The sequence below is a fragment of the Castanea sativa genome, chromosome 6, assembly GCF_040712315.1.
Source record: "Castanea sativa cultivar Marrone di Chiusa Pesio chromosome 6, ASM4071231v1".
Taxonomy (NCBI): Eukaryota; Viridiplantae; Streptophyta; class Magnoliopsida; order Fagales; family Fagaceae; genus Castanea; species Castanea sativa.
In genome coordinates this window covers 33,695,926-33,720,118 of record NC_134018.1, presented here as the reverse complement: position 1 = coordinate 33,720,118, position 24,193 = coordinate 33,695,926, and the positions used below count along the sequence as shown (strand labels likewise).

At 34.1% G+C, this 24,193-nt stretch overlaps 1 pseudogene; it reads right to left on the bottom strand.

The window, feature by feature from the left end:
- Positions 1-1,855: 1,855 nt before the first annotated feature.
- Positions 1,856-12,327, bottom strand: LOC142639828 (putative terpene synthase 12; annotated as a pseudogene).
- Between the last annotated feature and the right edge of the window lie 11,866 nt (positions 12,328-24,193).

The window sequence follows — 24,193 nt, the reverse complement described above, 5'->3', positions numbered from 1 at the left end:
AAGGGGGCAGACACATTTAATTGGGGTATTAAGTGGGTGATTGGTAGAAATAGCAACCTCAGTTTTTGGTTTGATACCTGGACATCTGAAGGCCCAATTCGCCAAATGATTCAAGGCCCATTATCTTTGGAGGATCAGTAGCTAAGGATTCATGATATCCTCAAAGATGGCACCTAGGATTGGGGCTGTCTTTCACTTGAGATTCCCCAGAACATTAAGTTTATTTTTCAAGCCACCGCATGCGCTTTAGCATCAATTGGTGGGGACAGATTAGCTTGGGTTGCTTTGGCTCAAGGTAACTTTAACCTTAAAAGTGCCTATAAGTTTGCGATGGGTGAAGATCATGTTGAGAATTTCCCAGGTAAATGGATTTGGAAAGTGGATATCCTCCCAAGAATTCAAACTTTTACCTGGCAATGTCTCCATAATATGCCTTGTGAGAAGGGGAATGCTAGAAGATGCTACATGTCCTATATGTTTAAGGGACTATGAAACAATCCTTCATGCATTGCGTGATTGTAGGAAAATTAAACCCATATGGATTCAGTTGAGAGTAAAATAGGTTGATCGGAATTTTTGGTCAGATGATCTTCAAGCGTGGCTTAAGTTGAATGGGAGTATGGTGGACCGTCGAGATGTTCGTATTCCTCCTTGGAGAATAACCTTCCTTTTTGCCATTTGGAGTATATGGAAGAGTAGAAACCAAGTGGTTTTTATATAGGAAAACCCAAAATCCCAGGCTAGCGGCAGAGATTACGAGTAGAGCCATGAAGTTCACCTTTTGTGCATCCTCTATTATGATGAAGCCAATCAGATGGGAAAAGACCTAAGCGGAGTGGATTAAATTAAATACTAATGGGGCATCAGTGGGAGGCTTGGATAAGACTGGATGTGTAAGGATCATTAGAGATAAGCAAAGGTAGTGGATCATAGGCTTTTCTAGAAGGATTGGTGCCTCAAACAGCTTCATTGCCGAATTTTTGGGGCTTTGGGATGGGCTTAGTTTATAGTACAGCAAGAATTTTGAATCTATAGAAGTAGAGTTAGATGCTAAAGCTATTATAGATGTTTTGCATAACCCTGACTATGTAAATAATATAGTGTAACCTATTTTGGATGATTGTAAGACATTGGCTAATTGCTACCATGAAGCGAACCGGTGTGCTAACAAGAGCTTGCTAGGATAGGATTAAGTCAAGTTTTAGATTTGTTGTTTATCATAGTCTGCCTGTGGACATTTTATCCTTTCTTGAGGAAGATGCTAATGGGTTGTACTTATATAGGCTTTGTCTTGAGACTTATTCTCTTTAGTTTTAGTGCATTATCCTTGTTTACCACACAAAAAAAAGTCACATAGCTAGGTACAATTATATTCCTAAGGTAAAAAAAATAAAAAATTTACTTTTAGAATTATGTAATTGTATAAGATGCTTCAAATGTTTTTGATTCGGGGGAAGAGAGACTCTTTTTTCTTTTCCTTCTTTTTTCTTCTTTTTTTGTGTTGAGAACCCATTTCTGTTAACCACTTGTTGGGTATGTTAAGAGCTCAATGGTTCTGACAACACACAGAATTAAAGAAGATTATGGTTCTTTGAGCTAGGGAACTAAACCTTTAGTGATCCCTTAAATCGAATCAAACCTCCAAGCTAGTATCTCAATGTAAAACTGAGAAATTGCATTACTATTCAACATGAGCAGCTTACAATGAGGTTTATTCCTTTATATTCGGCTACATGGCCGTACATGGCTGTGACTGGCTAACAGGATTAACTAACTATCAAACATGTGCCTAATTTGCCAAAGTATAACACACTAAGCATAGGCAGCTCAACTAACAATATACAGGTGTTTATGTCTAAAGGTGGATATGGCTGTGGAAGTTTGTACTAGGGTCATAACATGGTATGGGTTCTATTATCAATGATAGAACTCCGTCCTTTGATCTTGAATCTGGGGCACCATGCCCATCTCCAGGCTGGTATGTGCAATGGGATATTCGAGCAAGGTTAATTGCTGTTTCTAGAAAAGGTTCTTCAAATGGAGAATCGCTGAACCGATCTTTGTTCATTTTCTTCCAAGTTTTATCAATCAAATTACTTATATGTTCTCGAGCAAAATCTTCAGAAAGACTTGTTTCACGCATGTAGCACAGGATTGAATTTGCTGTTTCACCTCTCTCTAACTCCGCCTGTACGTATCACAAATTTTTTTTTTTTTAATAACTTGTCAACGTAGATAAATTACTGCCACTCTTAATGAGTTCTTAGAACTTTGATTCAATGCCAAAAATGAAAGAGCATACCATTGAAGTACCCAAATCATTGCAAAGTCGAAAGATGATTGAAGGCCAACGTAAGAGTTTATGGTAATCTTCTAAGCCCTCTGGTGCCCTGTTTGTGTGATACTTGGACTCATAGTTGTCAAAACTTGAATCGTATCGTGAATCGATTTTTGATTTTTTCGTATCGTATATCATATCGTATCATATATCGTAAGATATACAAACACTTAATAAAATTTATAAAAAATTATAGATATACATATATAAATGATATATTCATTATAAATTTTAAATATAGTCAATTAATGACTAATTCATTCATCACTTATATAATAATATTTAACAAGCTAATTAAATAAATCAAACTAGCATGTGTTTATAACATACATATTCAAATTGCTTAAATTCAAAAGTTATAATATATTACAAATGACTCAAAAATAATAATTTATTTTCATCATATTGCCTAATAAACCCCATCTAAGTCAATGCCATTATCATGTTTATCATTTTGCAAACTTATTTCTTTATTAAAATTTATTTTATTGTCATTAACATTTACTATCTCTTCTTGTTCTTTTTATTTTAATAATTTTTTTTATAAAAAAAAAAATCTTCTTGGCATTCTACTTTCTTGGACTAATAACAATAATGACACAAATAAAAAATAAATATATTTTCAATTAATACCTTATGAAATTAAATTTGCAAATATTAAAGTGAAGTGTTAGCGTGTGCTGTGTGGTCCAAATTATATAGGAGAAAGAAAGAGGCAAAAAACGGATGAATATGTTATTTTATTAGGCTAAATTAAGTAACCTAATAATTTTATATTAAAAACAAGTCTAACAGCTTATTAGATTCAAATAAAAGTACAAATTTTAATAAAAAAAAAATCATTTTAAAGCATTTGTCCATGTATTGTACGATACGATACGTACGATAAGCACACTATATCGTACGATTCATAAGCATTTACGATACGCCAATATGATACAGAACTTTTTATACACGATACGATACGTATCGTACAATATGTATCACGTATAGTATGATACTAACAACTATGCTTGGACTCATTAAAAAATAGGCTTGAACTTTCATTAGAGCCCCTGATACAGACATCCATGCATGTCCAAATAGTCGCCAGACGATGGAGTGCATTTATAGTAACGCCACTTTGTTTCTTGTAGGAACGCCTTGCATAAATCCCCCCACTAAAATAAAAGAAGATATTGCTAGTTACATTTAATTTCTCCGTACTAAAATTATCAATTTAAAGTAATTTTGAACAAATATTAACATTGGAAATTAAATTGCTATATATATAATACATACCGCTTTTGTTAGGTATGGAAGAATATCCGCTTCTTGCTCTTTTAAAGTGTCATAAACCATCTCTTTAACAGTTTTATAGAGCTAGAAAACATAACTTCATATACTCAGGGAGATCTTTCACGGCCTTAACATCCCGTCTGCTTGAAAATACTAAATTAGAATCCAAGAAAAACTTAACTCTAATATAGTGATAAATACTACTACAGTACAAGCCTTTGAACGATATCGGTAAACATCTCCACTTCTTCCAAAGTGGCATAAACATCGTAGACATCGTCAAGGACAATTATTAGTGAAGTCAATTTTGTTAGCCCCGTACGGCAATTACTAAATTGAGGCTCAAAGACCATTCCAACCGTCCAAAAGAAGCATTCCATTAATCTGTCTCTGGCGAAGCTCAATTTGTTTCCAAGGCCCATTTCCTTCCACCATCTAAGTAATACAATAGAAGCTAGCAGATGTTACGACACCACCAGATGCAAATTTATTATAGCACTAACACTGATAGATATTTAAAAATTATAGTAATAATTTGATTCATTTTCTGAAGGAAAATTGGTCTTTGGATCTGGACATAATGCAATATATATTTGGGTAAAATAAACTTTGAATGGACAATATGCAATATTGTAGGGACATGTTGTGAATTGTACCGTGACATGTCTTTCAGGTCTCTCTGGAGTACTGATTGCACAATGTTGAAATCTAGCTTGGCAAGTTCAAGTAGCTTGCGATTATGAGCTTCCTTCATATTGTATGCATCTTATACCACCGTTGTTCTAGCCTACGCATTCTGCTGTTCAATGGCAAAATGTAGATTTTTGTGACAGATATATATGCCAAAATGTTGTTTTTTTTTTTTTGTTCTATTAATGTTTAGATAACTGAAGTTCTAATGCCAATTATTTGTGAATGTGATCAATTCCATGTTGGCTAATTGAAGGAAGCAAAATGGGAATGCAAGGAAAAATTTAGAACACAATGGATTGAAAACTAGCTTCTGTTTCTTTTGCTGCAGAGAAGACTGAATTTCTGTAATACATAAAGGCTTTACACTTATATAGGTATTTATACTTGAAATGAAAATTCTAGAAGCTGAAAAAAATTCTGTACATAAAAAATATCCTGTACAGGATTTTTATTTATTTATTTAGTTCTTAGTTTATAGAATTTTCATTTCAAGTATAAATACCTACTAGAAAAAGAAAAAAAAAAAGAAAAAAAAAAAAGAAAAAGAATTCTAGATACTAAGAGCCCTTGAAAAGACCAACAGCGTATATATCATATTGGAAATACCATTATCCCAGGATTTTTATTATTAAATTACAAATTAATACCATTTTCCCAGCATGAGATTTTAAATTACGTGAGACTAAATGAAAACTAAATCCTTAGCATTCATCAATCTAGGCCACATTCATCAATCTAGTAGTTTAAATGTCTTCTCCGTTTATTGCGTAGGCCACGTTGCTTAGCACTTGGCAATAATCAAAATCAATTTGAAGTATGAACCCCAGATACTCTTGTCCTTATTTATTTAACTTTTCAACATAAAGAACAAATATTAGACCCCACACCCCATCCACCGCACCCTCTAGCACCCATTTCGTAGCCACTATTGACTTGGGCTGACCGATAAGTTTACAATTTTTATCTTAAGCTCAGACATAGGCCACACATATTTTATCTCTATTTTTTTTTTTTTTGGATAAGTTATTTTATCTCAAAAATTAATGGCTTTGTTATCGAATGCCCTAGAACACCCACTAACTATAAAAGAAAACCTACATGCTATTTATTCATTAAAAGAAACGATTAAATGGCAACATATATCTACCAATTTTGTTAGGTATGAAAGGCTATCTGTCTTCTTCATCTCCTTAAGGTTGTCATATGTGTTAAATTAACGATTGTCCCAAAAACTTAAGCTATTAGGAAATTGTGAGTTTAATTACTTAATCATAATTTTGACACTTCCCTTCACTTGTGGGCCTAAACTTCCCCCTAATAAGTGAGGTCCCAATATGTGGAAATTTAACATTTTAAATGGGAGATAACTAGAGTAAAGACAATGATCGAATTCATAATCTTCTACTCTGATACCATGTTAAACTACTGATTGTCTCAAAAGTTTAAGCTATTAAGAAACGATAATTTTAATCACTTAACCATAATTCTAGCAATATGACATCTCATTAATTGTGTTATAGAGAGCTAGGAATCTCAATTTCACACAGTTGGGAAGATTTTTCACCGCATTGGTATCCCATCTGAAAAAATCATTAAGAATTCAAATTAAAGCTATGACTTGCTATTATATAAAAAATAAAAATTGGAAGGTTGAAGAGCTGGTTAGTATAAACCTTTCAACGGCATCAGTAAATAGCTCTAGTTCATCCAGAGTACCATAAACATCATAGACATCATCAATGGCGGTTATAAGACAAGTCACTTTTGTTAACCTTTTATGAAGATGACTGAATTGAGGTTCGTAGGCCATTCCAACAGTCCAAAAGAAGCATTCCATCAGTCTATCTCTACTGAAGCTCAACTTGTTTGCTAGACCCATACCCTTCCACCACCTAAATGCACGTGGGAAGCAAAATTAATTAGTTCCCACTTAACATGCATTTTTTTTTGGCAACGTTGTTTAACAAAAGCCCACCTAATTGATCACATATAAATACATTGAGAATTATCTTACCTTGACATTTCTTGAAGCTCAGTTTGATGTACTGATTGAACAATGTTAAAATCCAACTTGGCAAGTTCAAGTAGAACACCATTGGCATCCTCCCTCTTACTATATGCCTCATATACCATCGAGCTTCCAGCCTTAGCATTCTATGGTGCAATGGAACCTCCAATGCGTGACTAATTTGTTCTGCGATGCTCTTACTTACATCCCTTTTGAGGTCCTTGAGATGCATTCTTGTGAATGCCAGGGCCTCATCCAAGAGGTTTTCTCCTTCAAAAGCAAGATACGAGGCTTCGTATAGACTGAGCATTCCATTAACATCATTTCTGAGGAATTCCTTTGAAAGCTCGGATTTGTGTTAAAAATACAAGAGCTGTTTAGGCCCCAAATTAATAAATTACGGCTCGGTAGATTTTACTCTAACTTAAACTAAGTGCGGAATAAAGTAAATGCAAGCGAAAAAATAATACAACTACTCTAAGCTATATTCAACAAAACACAGCAGTAAAAAGCAAGCTGAAAGAGTAGGGAAGAGAGATGCAAACACAAGATAACACGTCGATGTGTTATCGAAGAGAAAACATAAGAACTTAGCGAAAAACCTCTTCGCTGCCTTCCAAGCGGTAAATCGGTCCACTATATAATAAGTTGGGATACATGAATAGCAAGAGACCCTCCAAGCCTAATCTACCCAATGTACCTAAACCCTCCAAGTTCCTACTCCAATAAGGCTTTTCGAAACTGTGTCTTATCTAGCTTTCCAAATCCCGCAATACGCCCGATTGCATTAGTCAAGCCTCACCGGCTTCTTTTGGCAAATCTCCAAAGTTTCCCAAGGTCCAAAACACTCTTTACACTCTGAAAGGGTGTAGGTTGTGTTTGGGTACGAATCTTCTCTCAAGGTATGGCAATAGGAGAGGAAAGGAGAAGAGGCTACAATAATTTCTCGCTAAGGATGGGTAGCTCTTTCTTTAAAAGATGGGTGTATGTGTTGTTGAAAACCTATCTAGGGTTTTTCTGTCTGAATGACCTCTTATACTTTTGTCGGTAATGAGGGTATATATAGTATGGGTGAAGAGTAAGAAAGTCACACTTAAAAATCCTCCAGGCAGAAAGTTTCGTGGGCATCTTGCGGGAAAGCCTTACCCGCGAGACACTCGCGAAATTGATAGTCTGGCACAACTCTTCAGCTTCCAGTCATGTGCTTCTCACATGCCTTTTTTTGGGGGAACCCTTCTCGTGAACTTCTCGCGAGCAAGTCACGAAATGCACTGATCTTTAATTAAGCTTGAGTCTTCACCAACTTAATACTAAACTCAATACAATAAAATCCCACAAAAATACAAGGAAACAAATTTATGTAATTACAATACTTTTGTAATGGAATAAAACTAACATAAAACTTAGTTGTAAATCACAAATTTACATCCTTGAAATTGCCATCGTATAAGTGCGGGTTAAATGGCCTCCTAGCTTTTGAAAATCTGTCTCTCCCTCCTTTTTTTTCTTTATATATATATAATTTATAACTCGTCAAGATTTAAAAAAAAAAATTGTAATACATTTATATAAACTCATCTTTTTGTAGATGTTACGTGCATGATTAGAGGATATTCTTTTTTAACTTAATAAAAAAAAAGTGAAATTACATTGTTGTTTCTCAAGTTTACTCTTTGTGCGCAATAGGTCCCTCAAGTTTCAAGCAAGCGCAATTGGTCCCTCTAGTTTTTAGAATGAACAATATAAGTCATTCTGTTATCTTTCTTAGCAGTGTTACTTACGTGGTTAACAGAATAATGACATGTCATTTTTTTAATGATATAACATTTTTTATTAAAAAATTACAAAAATGAATTTACAAGTAAAAAAGAAAATTTGACTCGTTTTAATTCAAGTAAAACCCAAGAGAGAGATATTGAACTATTCCAAGCTGGCCATTATCTTTTAGAGAAAAGAAAAAGAGCTCGATATCGACCATGGAGGAGATGAAGAAGAAGAAGAAGAAGAAGAAGAGGAGGATGACTACAGCATTTGCAAAAACCAGATGATATAGTTGTTTTTGGTGGCCAGAGATGGAGGAGTTTCCAACGTGGCGGGGTGGTTGGATCTCACTTTGACTTTCAGTGAAGTCGCAGAGCGAAGGCGTCATGGTGGTGGCGGCTGGATTCTATGTATAGGAATATGGTTCTTGTGCTGTTATGCTTTTCAAAGACTTTTTGAAGATTGTTGGAGTGTCAAAAGGAAAATGTATGTGTAAGAGAGAAAGCAGGGATTCAAATATGGCAGCTATGACACAGAAAATAAAGAAAATAAAATTTGCAGAGAGAAAGAATGTGTTATGTCATAGGCTATATGTGTCAGAGAGAAAGCATGGGTTCAGATATGGAGGCTGGGACACAAAGAAAATGAAGAAAATAAAAGTTGCAGAGAGAAAGAATGTGTTATGTCAGAGGCTATATGTGTCTGTGGCAAAGATCAATGGAAGCTCTTAGTGTCTTTAAGGAGTTGAGAAGTCAGAGGGTCTCAGGGATAACAATTGTTGAGTTTGATAGGTTCTTTTGAATGGTATAAGAATATGTTAATTTCTAGTTTTGTTTAGATATTTGATTAGTTGTGTTAGAAATACTGAATTCAATAGTATTGTATTTCTCACTAAAAGAATATACATGAGTGCTTTTATATAGGAGGCATATGAGTGTAGTACAAGCAAATATGAGTGCAATACAAGTAAAAGTGTAGTACAAGAATGTGTGCTATACAAGTAAACTAGTTGGGCCTAAAGCCCACAACACTATACATGTTAACAGCCATCCTCAAAGTCAAGGTGGATGTGAAACCAACTTGAGATTGTCAACCAAAGTACAAAGGCGTCCCTTAGGATGTGACTTGGTGAAGATATCTGCAAGTTAATCTGTAGAGGAGACTAAGATTAGCTTGAAAGCACTATGGACAAGATGATAATGGATAAAATGACAATCGATCTCGATGTGTTTAGTCCGTTCATGGAAGACATCATTGTGAGCAATATGAATGGCACTCTTGTTGTCACAATAAAGAGGAGTAGTAAAGGATGTAGCCAAAGAAGCTCAGATGTATTATCAGCAAGGGCACGATATTTTGCTTTAGTACTGGAACGGGCCACATGAGTTTATTTTTTGTTTCACCAAGAAATCAGAGAAGAACCGAGAAGAAAGCAATAACCAGTGGTGGACCTGCGATCAATGGAATCTCCTGCCCAATCAGCATTAGAAAATGCACAGAGAATAAGAAGAGACTGAGCAAAGTAGAAAAGATCATGGAAGAGAGTGCCCTTTAGGTACCAAAGAATGCACAGAACAGTAGTCTAGTAAATCGATCATGAAGCAGACAAATACTGGCTCACCTAATGAACAGCATAGGAAATGTTTGGACGAGTAACAGTGAGATAAATTAGGCTGCCAACTAAGCGTCTATAACGAGAGGGATTAGACAATGGTTTCTCCCCTGAGGGAGTCAAATGTGCATTAAGTTCAATTGAAGTGTCAACAGTCTTGCTATCAGTGAGTCCAGCTCTAGACAAAAGTTCAAAGACATACTTGGCTTGAGTAATGTAAAGTCCATCTGTATAATGAATGATTTCAAGACCCAAGAAGTAGCTGAGATATCCAAGATCTTTCATCTCAAACTGTTGACTAAGAAAATCCTTGAGTTCTTAAATGCCACTGAGGTCATCACCAGTTCTGATCATATCATCTACATACAGGAGAAGTAAAATAGTACCTTTGTCAATGTGACGAAGAAATAAGGCAGAATTATAATGACTGGCCATGTAACCCAAGCGAGAAATAGTAGAGCTGAATTTGGCAAATCAAGCTCGTGGAGCTTGTTTAAGGCCATAAAGTGCACGTCGAAGGTGACAAACCTCGTTTGATTCAATAAAAAGACCAGGAGGAGGTTGCATATAACTTCTTCACTGAAATCCCCATTAAGGAGTGCATTTTTGAAATCCATCTGGAAAATGTCCAATTTACTGGCAGTAACAATAGCTAAGAGGGCACGAACAGATAAGACACGAGTAACCGAAGCAAAGGTCTCTTCATAATCAATCTCATACTCCTGTGTGAAACCTTTTGTAGCAAGACGAGCTTTGTAGCGCTCATTGGACCCATCAGAGCGAGTTTTAATCTTGTAGATCCACTTACAACCAACCACAGATTTTCTAGAGGGGAGAGTGACTAAGTCCTAAGTATGGTTTTCAAATAATGCATCAAGTTCCTCTTTCATTGCAATCTTCCATAAAGGGTTAGTGGCAGCCTCACGATAGGTGTGAGGCTCATGCAGTGTAGCAAGGGCAGTGTAACAATGATAGTCAAGTAAATGTGCAGGAATGGACCTTACCCAAGTTGAGTGACGAGGTGGAATGTCTTATGCAAGATCTTCAAGCGGAGCAGGAGCAGGGGACCCAAGATCAGGGTTGGGTAGCTCGTCTTCGACCTGTTCATCTTCCACTTATTCATTAAAGAGGGAACTAGGAAAGGGATCAAGGATATCTAGTGGTTGGACAAAAAAGTCTATAGGAGAATTAGAAGCAGCTACAGGAGGGTTAGGAGCAGCTACAAGAGGAATATGTGCTCCATTTGGAAATAGATCTAAGACAGAAGAGGATGATAGAGAAGCACGGAAGTGAAAGAGCTTGACAAAGAGGCGATGTTCCCAAAAGACAACATTGTGGGATATATGAAGACGATGAGAAATAGGATCATAACACCGATACCCCTTTTGAGTTTCACCATAGCCAAGAAAACAACAAAACCTTGACCTAGGCTCAAGTTTATTATGCTCATGTGGCTAAAGAAGAACGAAACAAGTAGAACCAAAGGAGCAAAGGTGGTGATAGTTTGGAGATGACCCAAAAAGGCGCTCATATGGAGTTTGATTTTGGATGACAAGACTGAGAATACGATTAATGAACAACATGAAGAGCAGCTTCGCTCCGAAAAGGAGCAGGAACTTTGGCAGAGAGAAGGAGAGCACGAACAGTGTCAAGAATATGACGAAGTTTTCGTTCGGCTCTACCATTTTGCTGAGACGTACTTGGACAAGTTAGTTGATGAACAGCGCCATAGGAATGCAAAATAGCTTGGAAAACATATTAAGTGTACTCAAGAGCATTATCAGATCAAAAAATTTTGATACATTTGGAAAATTGAGTTTCAACCATTTTTGCAAAATTGGAATATACTTGCAATAATTCAGAATGATGTTTCATATTAAAAATCCAGTTATAGTGAGAGTAATCATCAACAAAGACAACAAAATATCGAGATCCACCAATACTAGAGACAGAGAAAGGTCCTCAAATATCAGAATGAATAAGGTCAAAAATATTAGTAGATATTGATTCACTAGTGTTGAAAGGCAAAGCTGGTTGTTTTCCTAACTGATGTGAAATACAATCAAAATTTTCTATAGACACTGAACCTAACAAACCTCTAGAAGCCAATTGTTGTACTCAAGAAGAAGATGCGTGACCAAGTCGAGCATGCCAAAGTGCAAGGGAAGGAATAGAAGAAACTGTAGCTGCTACGGCAACAGAAACAGGAGCAACAAGTGGAAGATGAAGGTTGTCCACGGGAAACATACACCTAACTCTTGGACCGGTCCCAAGCTTCTGTCCCGTCCTTAGATCCTGAACAATACACCCAGAATAATCAAATATAATGCGATAATCTAACTCCGCTAATTGTCCCACAGAAAACAAATTGTAAGAAAGGTCAGGAATGTTAAAAACCCCAGGAATTGAGAGGTTGGAGATTGAAACGGAACATATATTATGACCAAACATTGTGGAACCATTTGCTGTGTGAATATTAAAAGGTTGTGGTGCAGGTTTCTGATTGCAACAAGCAGAATCCATAAGCCAAGAGGAAGGAGACATACCAGATAAAGCTGAGAGAGAAGAGGAATAAGATGCATTACCAACCATATGAATGACATTGGCGATGATATTTTCAAGGTCATCTGTGGACATGGTAAAAGTGCGACCTGAAGACTTAAATTATGCAGAGATGGGAGTCATTGGTTGGACACTCTCAATGTTAGCAATAGTAGCAGCATAAATTGAAACAGCTGATTTGTTGCGATAATAGCAAGTCTCAATATTGTGGCAAAAACGTTTGCTAGATTGTTAGCAACGATTATTGCAACAAGAAGAAGACTTGTCCTTATTCTTCATTTAGAAGCAAAATATGAAAAAATGAATTGTAAAAATGAAATCTACGCGAAAAACTGGGTAAGGAGCACCTGAACTACAAAAAAGTCAACCCTGGTGAGAAGTCAACGGTCAAAGTCGACCTTCAACCAAAGTCAACATCTGGTCAACGCAAGTCAACGGTTGGTCAACGATGATGTGGCAGGTGACGTCAATAGCGCGGATGGACGATGATGGCCGCTGATGACGTGCAGTTATGACGTCACCTAGGGCTGACGTCAGCAGGTGCAGATCTGGTGCATGCAAGCACATGGAGGTGCGTGAGGAAGGCTATCAGCGCATGAGCTTCAGCACATAATTTTTTAGCGGCGCGTGAGGGCACGCACGAACTCTGATAGCTTCACGGATTCCACTATTTTGTAGATTGGTGCAAGGCGATCTCAATGGTACTTGCAGAAAATTGATCGGAGCAAGATTCGCGGCGGTACTGAAAAGGGTAGTGGTCTTTGTAGTGTAGAACTCCTCAATGATGGCTACTACAAGTCTGAAACCAAAGGATGATGTCTAGAAGACGTTGAAGGTTCAACGGCGAAAGTCTGCGACAGATGTTGTGACAATGGAAGCGTTGTTGAGAATGGAGTAACACCAATAAAGACAAGACTGCTAAGAAAAAGGTCAGAGCAGTGGCTCTAATACCATGTTAGAAATACTTAATTCAATAGTATTGTATTTATCATTGAAAGAATATACATAAGTGCCTTTATATAAGAGGCATATGAGTATAGTACAAGTAAGAGTGTAGTACAAGAATGTGTACTATACAAGTAAACTAGTTGGGTCTAAAACCCACAACACTATACATGTTAACAAGTTGAGCTGTTTAGATCGTAAACCAGTTGTTTTAGCAGTTTCTATCAATGGTATTGGGGCCACTTTAGCATATACACTTTAGTAATACCTTGTCTTGTTCTAATTGTATTTAGATGATGAGGGTGTAATTATAGAATTGATTGGAATGGGTCAGTTTTTTTGTTACGTGTAAATTTATTTTTGTAATTTTTTAATAAAAAATACCACATAATTAAAAAAATAGCAGATTATTATTTCATTAGCCACATAAACAATATTACTAACGGAAGTTAACAGAAAAACTTATATATTTTGCTCATTTGAAAAAAAAAAAAAACCATTGCGTGCTTAGAGTAAGAGACTTATTTAAAAAAAAAAAAAAACTTATTTCTTGTCAATATTTTTTTATTCATATTAATTCAAGATTTATATATTTATCCAAAGATAATGTCATTGAAACAAAGCCATAAACTAAAATGATTTACAGCATCAAAACATATGTATAGAATTAATTATATTGAACCAAATTCCATAATATTTCATTAATAACATTGAGTGAATAACAAATCACCATGTTATCTAATATTTCTCTTCTCTACATGTAGCATTAATCTCAACCATCCATCCCACGAACCCCACCAGGTACAAAACAATGTTTGCAACCTTTAGGGGGAAAAAATCTCACAAATTCGATGATCTTCAACTCCATAATCAAATAATTCTTATAGACCAAATCAGCATGAGACCAAAACTAAAAAAAAGAAGAAAAAAAGAAAATAAGGATCATTAGTATCAGCCTCCAAAGTCGATCTCATTTTTCAAATTTTTTATTCCAACAATGTAAAAAGCTAAAAGAGCCAAAAACCATTACAAACTACAAGTCTTTAGGGATTCTCAAAAAAACCTACTAGTCTCTAGGCGTTTTATCAAACACAGAGATCGCTGACTGTATGCGAATACATCGATAGCCTTTTTGTGGGATTCTTTATGTCACACAAAGTTAAAGATACACAACTGCAAATGAAGAGAAGCCGAGATTAGTTTGCCCGTTGAAATAAGGGTCTAGAGAGAATTAGGGAGAGGAAGATGGGACAAATCGAAATACGAAAAATACAAAATTATAAACATTAATACTTAACAACTGAACTGTGGCTTGAGGAGTACACTCTGCGGTGTGGTGTTGTGCGATTTTGGCTTTTCCTTGCTTATCTTTTAGTAAGCTCTGTGTTGGTCTTTCGCAAAGTTCTTCAAAAGCATTTATTTTTATGCTTCAAAGCAAGAACCCTTTTTTTTTTTGGGGTAAACCAGGATTTCATTGCAACAAACTAAAAAGATGAGATATGTGATTGGGTTTTTAAACCAAACAGGAGTTCTGGGGCGAAAGTGGGATTTGAGTTATAAGTGATAAGTTTTGAGTTTTAATTATGTGTTTTGAAAACTGAGTTAAGAAAACTAAGTGATGGGGAAACCAAATGAGCCCAAAGTCTTAGGGCACACCCTGTTTAAGTACATTTAACTCAGAATTAAATGTACTTAAACCAAACGAAACGACCATTTAACTCAGAATTAAAAGTTCTTGCTACGTCCACAATTGGAAAAACAAAAATCTCGAAACAAGTTTCTTGGGCAGCTCCCAATCTAGTGAGCTTGTCAGCACTTTTATTTGCTTCACAATAAGAATGGTTAAATCGAATCTGGAGAATATGGGAAGCCAACAGCCTGCAACCATCCGCCAAAGAAGAAATCAAGTTGTTAGAGCAATTAGGAGAGGACATGACATTAATGACAGACTTAGCATCTAAATCAAGTTTAACAGCAGAAAATTTCCTATCAACACATAAGGAAAGTCCATTGCAAAGAGCCCATAACTCGGCTTGGAAGTTGGTGGTAATGCCTATGTTTCTAGCAAATCCCACAATCCAATCACCATTCTCATCCCATATTAATTAAACCCCCACCACCTACCAGTCCAGGATTTCCCAAAGAAGATCCGTTAGTGTTTAGCTTCGCACACCCTCATGTTGGTTTCTCCCACCTGATTTTTACGCTTCAAAGCAAGAACCTTTAGGTAAAAAATTATAAAAAAAAAATTAAAAAAAAATTAAAAACACGGATAAACACACAGGCATGAATCACATCAAATTTGTAACTTAGCTAAAAAATGTGGTATTCTCAAACACCGAAATCTACCATCCCAAGGAAATATTATAAATCAAATTATCAAACCATCAGACCACTGACTATTTGACAAACAAAAGATTTAAATGGACAAAATCGACACACATTTATGAAATAAAAAGTAGGGGAAAATTTTATATATATGTGTTCAAGTTACACTTAGTGCAACTTTGCAAAAGTTATACATTTTTTAGATCATTGATTTTTATTAAATCCAATGGTTAAAAACACACTTACCCATCTCACCATCTTTCTACAAATGAGTGATAAAGCATTAAATGAGTCTCTCCACCCTCTAAATCCAGCCAATATTCTTCTTCTTCTTCTTCTTCTCTCTCTCTCTCTCTGGCTTGGACCTTTGTCCATAATCACGGCTAATAGGCACTCTAAATTTTCAGTAATTAGTTCATTTCAATTTTTTGTTCATAATCGTTGTAAATTTTGCTGAAAAGTAACTTAGTATCATTAGCCCAGATTTGGTCAATTTTTATATCAAATAAAAAAAAACCTAAAGCAACTTTCTGAGTAAATATTGATGATGAGAAAACATTGAACTTTTCTTTCATTTCTTTTAACAGCGGAATAGAAGTCATGTCCATGTTTTATCATTTTTTTCTGCTAAAGTAAACCTCTAACACTTTCCTCGTTCCTTTTTTTACAAGTTATATAAATATCAGTGGGCTTCTTATATTTATTTATTTTTGGTTATTATAACCCATCTTATAGTTTCGTCGCAGGCACAGCAGAAAGTTTAATATGATTTTTGAAATAATATAGTGTGTCTAAGACTCATACCAGCACACAAAGACTGTGCATGTGCTGCTCATACTCAAAAATAAAGCAAAGTCTCATACAAAAGCAACAAAACGTAACTCAAATTCAAAACTCATACTCAAGTTTCTACCCACACTAAAGCTATATAGTGCTCTTTAACGGCTGCAAAGAAAAAAAAAATGATATTGTGCTCTATGGGTGGAATGAAAAAGGAAAAAAAAAATTATGGAAAGAAATTAATAAGGAGAGAGGGGAAAAATTATAGTATTGATTAGGTAATGAGGGGAAAAGGTATAATGTTTAATGATGTTTTTTCAACCGTTAGATCTTTTAAGAATCTACAGTGTAAAAAATGTGTAATTTTACAGAGTTACACCTAAAGTTACACCAGGTGTAACTTGAACCCGTCTCTCTCTCTCTCTCTCTCTCTCTCTCTCTCTCTATATATATATATATATATATATATATATATATATATATATGAGATAGGTTCAAGTTACACCTGGTGTAACTCTAAAGAGTTACACCTTTTTTAAACCATTGGATTTAAGTAGATCCAACGGTAAAAAAAAGATCCTCATTAATGCTAATATTCTAATTGATCTCATTTATTATCCCTTATTTAATACACTCCATACTTTTCATTAAACCCCAAAAAAAATGTCTACGTCTCCCTCCTCCTCCATAATCACGTTTTTCTCTACTCTCTCTTTCTCCGCCATCACTTTTCTCCAACTCAATTCCATTGTCTTTCTCTTAATTCCAATCTCACCGCCATCCTCCTTGCCTCATCAACATAAACACTCCAGATCTTGTCTCATGATCATGAAGGTTGGTTTTCAACAAGAACCCACTACAAACAAGTATTAGTTGCTTTAAAGAGAATTACTATTAATTAAAAAATTTATCAAAAACATTGTTCCCCACGTCTGTAAAGACCTGTGAGCAACCACATTGAAACTTTGTCACTTATTTTTTAAATTTTTAATTAAGTATTAATGAATTGGCTATCAAGTATAGGATAATATTAGTAGTAGAATATAAATAGTAGAAGCACTAAGCAAAAGCCGTATCTGTTTCAATTTGCTTAACTAAACAAAACCCATGAGCTTCATTCAATTCAGATCAGAAAAAGAAAAAACCTAGCCTCTTTCTTTTTCGGTTCATCTTCAAGAGGTTTTTTCTCTTGCTTTTTTTTTTCTTTTGATAAATTTTTATACTTTCTGTTTATTAATCAATTAATCGAGCCTTCTAATAAACACACAGGCCTTGAAATTCTTTTTCATCTTTTTTTTTATAATATAATTCTATTTTGATTCTTTTTAAATTTATGTTAATAAAAGTTTTTTTTTTCCTTCTGGGGGTATTTGATTTTGAGAGAGCTTGTTGTATTCTATGTTTTTGATTCTTCAAAAGAATTTTTTTGCGCTATTATTTTGGTTTATAATTAAACAAAAAAATTTGGGTCTTTATTGTTTATATGCCAGATACTTTAAAATAAATAGATTTTAATTTTTGTTCAAACTTTTGTGGGTATATGATATTGACAAAGGTAGTTCAATTTGAAATTAATTTTTTGTTAATAATGAATTTATGTACTACTTTTTAGGTTTTATGCAATGTTTTATTTTATTTTATTTTAAAGACAAGGTTTTGATTAAATTCATGTTCTTGCTATCATTGGTCTTATTATTCATGATTGTTAATGTCTGCAAGAAACTTGGAATACATATTGTGCTGTGTCGAGTATAGTTGTCTGAGTCATAATTTTCCGTTTAATGAGTTGAGTAAAGCGACTAATGCTTGTTTTTAGTGGGTTCTTGTTGAAAAACAACCTTCATGATCATGAGCCAAGATCTGGAGTGAGATGTTGATGAGGCAAGGAGCATGGTGGTGAGATTGGAATGAAGAGAAAGACAGGGGAACTGAGTTGGAGAAAAATGATGGAGGAGAAAGAGAGAGCAGAAAAAAAGAGAGATTATGGAGGAGAGAGAGACGTAGACTTCTTTTTTTGGGGTTTAAAGATAGGCATGGAATGTATTAAATAAGAGATAATAAATGCGATTAATTAGAATGTTAGCATTAATGAGGGTCTTTTTTTTACCGTTAGATTTACTTAAATCTAATGGTTTAAAAAAGATGTAACTCTTTAGAGTTACACCAGGTGTAACTTGAACCCATCTCTATATATATATATATATATATATATATATATATATATATATATATATATATATATATGTATATATTTGATTTAGAATCTAATTATCTAGACTCTTTGGTTTTTGCACCTAATAATTCGCTTGTCGCAAAAATTAGATGGAACACATGGCACAAAATTGAACTCCAATTTAGAATCTAATTGAATTTAAACTCTATAATTTTTGCACCTAATAATTCGCTTGTCGCAAAAATTAGATGGAACACATGGCACAAAATTGAACTCCAATTTAGAATCTAATTGAATTTAAACTCTATAATTTTTGCACCAAATAATTCGCTTGTCGCAAAAATTTAAAAATTAGATGAGATACATGGAGCAAAATTAGACTCCAATTTATAATTTAATTAGATTTTCTCTTAACTTTGCCTATATATATATATATAGAGAGAGAGAGAGAGAGTAGCATGTAACCAATGCTTATGCATGGGAATGATGAATTGTACTGGTGTTATTGATGTTAATTTGGGTTATTGAACATAGTTCGCTCAGGACATTTATAGATACTAAAATAGTTCTTTCTTGCAATTTTCATGATATTGGCTATGTGAAGTTTATCATTACATTGCTATTATGTATATAATATCTGAAAATTGCTATTTGATACTACATATACAATATCAATTCATAATTATTGTTTGTGATATTCTACTAAATATAACACAAAATAAAATAATAAATTGGTCAAATAGTATGTTTTAAATTGAATGAAGATAAGTATATGAGATCTTTCAGCTCAATTATAGTTTGTTACGTTCAATATCTTCGCATATAAAATATTTGAATAGAAATAATATAAAAAACATGCTCTTTAGTTCATAGAAAAAATAACAGTAAAAATTTAAACAATTTAATTTGTATGGGAAGCTAATAAAAGCATAATCCAATTTTGATTATAATTAAATTTTCTCTAAACTTTGGTTTAAAAAAGCAATACATATATATATATATATATTACCTAATTAATAATGGACCATACATAGTCATAGTATATTACTTAAATGACTTATAAATTTAAATTGTTTTAAGTTATACAAAAAAGGCTCATAAATATAAAATCATTCAAACTCTCGTCCTCTAATTTTTATATATAGAGTTTTATATATGATTATGATTTTTATGGTTTATTTATATTGAACTCCTTATTTTCTACATTAAATTAACTCATTTGGCATAATAATTAAAAAAAAACTTAGATTATATGGGACACGTGGCGCAAAATTAAACCTTAACTGAAATCCAATTTTTACACTAAATTAACTCATTTGGCACAAAAATTTTAAAATTTAGATTAGATGAGACAGGTGGCACAAAATTAGATTCTAATTGAATTAAAATTTGAAATTTAATTGGATTTTCTTTCAGTTTTACCTCTATAAGTAATGCGATTTGATTCTTCAATTCCTTGTTGGGTGCCGAATGCCATCTACATGCAATTAATTTGCAGTCCGATCAAAATCAACGACCGTTGGCTGATTCTATGAACGCTTTTGGATATAGCTAGCTCGATATTTGTTCATCTTCTTCCTGGATTCATCAATCAAATTATGAGATCACGAGCATTCTCCTCAGACACACCAGTGCCACGCATGTAACACTGAATCGAGTTTGTACTTTCACCTGTCTAAGTCAGCCTATAGAAATTTTTTTGTTGTTGTGAGAGTTTAAACCTATGACATCTGCTCCTAATGACAGCTCTTTATCATCAAACCAAGACACCAATCAATTTTTGGTGTAGACGAAAATTAAACCCTAGGTCACTTATACAATCATCAGAGAATTTACAAGTTGAACTAACTAGAACCCACTAACCTATAGAATAATTGAATTGACATAATACCAATTTTATGCAAAGAACATTTGTGTTACTTCTTGGTGCCATAACAGTGATTGTATTTCTAATGAAATAATCAAATAATATAAAGTAGAAGACAAGTTACATACCTTTTTGTTAGGTTATAAATTGAACCAATTAATTAATCAAATTACTCAAGTTGATTAATCACTCAAATTTTATGTGAATTAGATTAAGGCACAGTTAAATCACCAAACTAAATTAAGTGTAGCAAAAATTAAGTTTGACACGGTAATTTGATCACAATGGGGCATGTCGCAGGCAAAACTCCACTAGGTGAATCACTACTCTTGAAAAATCCACTAATAAGAAAAAATTGTTACAAATACAAGGAAGCTTACCCTACATGTTTATCCCAAAAGACCTACTTACAGTTGAACCTACTGATCTATAACACAGCTTAGGAGTTGATCTTGTAAAAAACTTCTCTTTTGTTGGAATCTCTTTATCCATGACTAACTCCACAACAACCTTCGTAAATTGTTGTAGCATTGCAGGGTTCTTCAATACATGCTTGGATCAATTAGAAGTAGCTTAGTACAAAGCCCTAGGCGCAGAAACGTCACAACAACTTTTATTATGCGTGTGCTTTTCCATTTCTTTGATGACGACTATAAAATATTTATTTTATATGTTCTAGAACCCTAGTGCACAAATTCCTAGAAAACCAATTCATCATGAGATGAAAACATCACTTAAAATTCAGTTTTTCTAAAGCTTTATATATCAAGAGGTGTCGAGCTTGGTATCGAGACTCAATAATTCTCAATAGATCAATAGATATCGGACCAGACATCGATACCTACAATTTCAACTTTTCTTTAGCAGTTTGAGCAATCTTATTTCTTCAATAATATCACTTATTAGTGTTGTTTTAAAAACTGGACTGAATTGGTTGGTTCAATAAGTTGAATTGGGACTAAACCTAGAACCAGTCCGATAAAAACTAGAATAACTTGTAAAAAATTGGTGAAAATCAATAAAGAACCAGGAAAAATTGGGAACCAGACCCTTTCCCGGTTCTTTGACTGTTTTGGTTTATAAAACCATGCTTGTTAGTGAACAACATGTTCTTCTTGAAAGCACTTAGAAACTAAGACTCAATTACACATATAAAGTGCATTTTGATTTCAAATATGCCAATACATAAAAATATGACCTTTACACCTTTGACTTGAGCTAACCAAATCATTGTTGTTATATTTTATAAAAATATAAAGAGAGAGTACACAAGGAGTACGTGATTTGGCCTAATGGCCTAATGCAAAGGTTACTCAAATCCACAATGAGAGATAGTCAATAGAGAAAACTCTATAATAAATTAAATTTGAAATTGTTTTAAAAAATCTTTAGAGACCTAGAGGCCTATTTAAAGGCTCAATAAAACTTATAGACAAGAAAATATATTTTAAAATAAATCCTAATTAATCCCTAACCATAATAGAAATTATTTTGAAATAAAATTCATTAAAAGCACCTAAAAATAAGGAAATAATAACCCTAAAACTAAAATAAAAAAATTACATAACAATACCAAAATTAATGGATTACAAAAATTAAATTGTAGATTCAATCCTACATCGCAACCTATGCTTACAGATGAAATTTTTGACAACTACATTTTTACTATAATCTCAATTGTTTGGTTATAATAAGGCTTAAGAGCTAGGATTAAGTATACATTAAAATTATCATACAATATAATTGGGCCTATACATATAAACCTAATATCTTCAATAACCCACATTCTCCAAACTTAAGATGAAAGCTTGATGGAAGGTTGAAGTTAGAATGTAACTTATGTAGATAAAGATGCCTCGTAGATGACTGTGAAAACAACTTTATTTAAATAAATTAGACAATGTACATGCAAACTACTATTTATGACAATGACAATAGCAATGAATGAATGTCGGAAGATATTAAGGGTCTGTTTGGTTTAGCATTTCAAACTCACATTTTTACATTTTAAACAATACTATACACATTTCTATACACTTTTTCACCTACACGTATTTCAAAAAATTACAAAAATCTCATCTCAAACTACTCTACCAAACACCCCTAAGAAATTATGAAAGTTGCATTAGTGACCAATGAGAGGCTATTATGACTTATATATATATATATATATATATATATATATATATATATATATACAATTTAGAATTTCTACTCTAGTCTAATCTAAAAGTATATGTGTGTGAAGCTCTCTCCTAGAGACTTAAACCCCGACTCTTGTCCCCCACACTTCACAAGCATTTATACTTGTAAAGTGACTACTGCACCAAGGGTGCACAATAGTGGCTATCTTGACTTGAGAATGGCTAAATTGAAGGCTTGAGAGCCATCAACAAAGAGAAAATCTTATGATGAAGATGTGAATGAATTAATGATGTCATAAATGTAGAGCCCAACGAGAAAATGATCAATTTTCTTGATTTGGGAGCCTCAAATGGGAAAACAAACTCTAAAACCGGAATCAACACTAAGCAACAGATAGAGACATTATTGGAGATGGAATATTATAATATTGCTTAAAATATAATATTGCTAAGTGGAGATTTATTTTTAGATGTTATTGTAGCAAAATTTAAAAAATCTCAACAATGTTGCATGACTAGGTGTGGGTCTTTTTTTTGGTGTTGCAGTTAGATGCAAAATAAATAAACATGTCTTTTAGAGCACCAGAGCACAGCATGCGAATACTCTTATTACTCCTGCTGATTCATATATCTTTTTCTCTCTAACTTATATAAGATGAGTTCAAGTTATACTTGGTATAACTTTTGAAAAGTTACACCTTTTCTAAACCGTAGATTTTTAAAAGATCTAACGGTTAAAAAAAAAATTATTAAATGTGATTGGTTTTTACTTAATTACCTAATTAATACTAGTATTCTTTCTCTCTCTCTCTTTGTTACTTTCTAGTTTCCACTAGATAATTTTATTCAACACAACCTAACAAAACAAATACAAAAAAAAAAAGAAAAAAAAAAAGAAATCTATTTTCTCTAATTTCATAACAACTACCAAAAACAAGAGTCAAATAAAAATAACTTTCAATTGCTCCTTGAAAAAAAAAACCAAAACTTCAAATCTAAGCTATTGATAGTGACGTTATTACAAGGTGACGACACATGAAGAAGGTGACGGAAGTTCACTTGTTACATACTGAATGCACGTTAAGAAGCTGACGACAATACGCTGTCCGTCAACTACTATCATTAACACCTCTTTAGCATTCATGGCCATGCCCCTTACGCAGCAACGTTAAGCTGACGGATCACGCGGACGAGTCAGGGGTGACGACCTTGACTGTAAGGTCTGGCTGATGTCCTTGGCTGACGGACCACGTTGGCGTACGTAAGCTGACGACAGTATAGGAGTTACGCGTAGGCTGACGACCTTGGCAGGTGAAGGCTGAAGGAATAATCCAACTTTCATTTTTAGCCTATCTGGACCTCTGCTTATGTGAATATAAGGAAAGTCCTTGCGCTACGCGTTCGACTTAGTTAAGGAGATTCCTATAAGGAAAGGGCTCAATACAATAGGCAAAGATCCGCGAATTACTCTTTTAAAAAGGAAAGTACTTCTTCACCTGGGCGCAAATTTCGGCCACACACCACTATATATACCCCAAGACCCTCATGACCCAAAGGTACGCACAATTACCTCAACTCTGGCACTCTAGGGTTGTTTAAAAGATTCTAACTTGATCGTCGGAGGGTCTTTGGCCGGCACCACACCGGTGCTCTCTGTCGATCACCTACTTTTTTTTTCTTCGCAGGTGTTGCTTCAAATCGGGG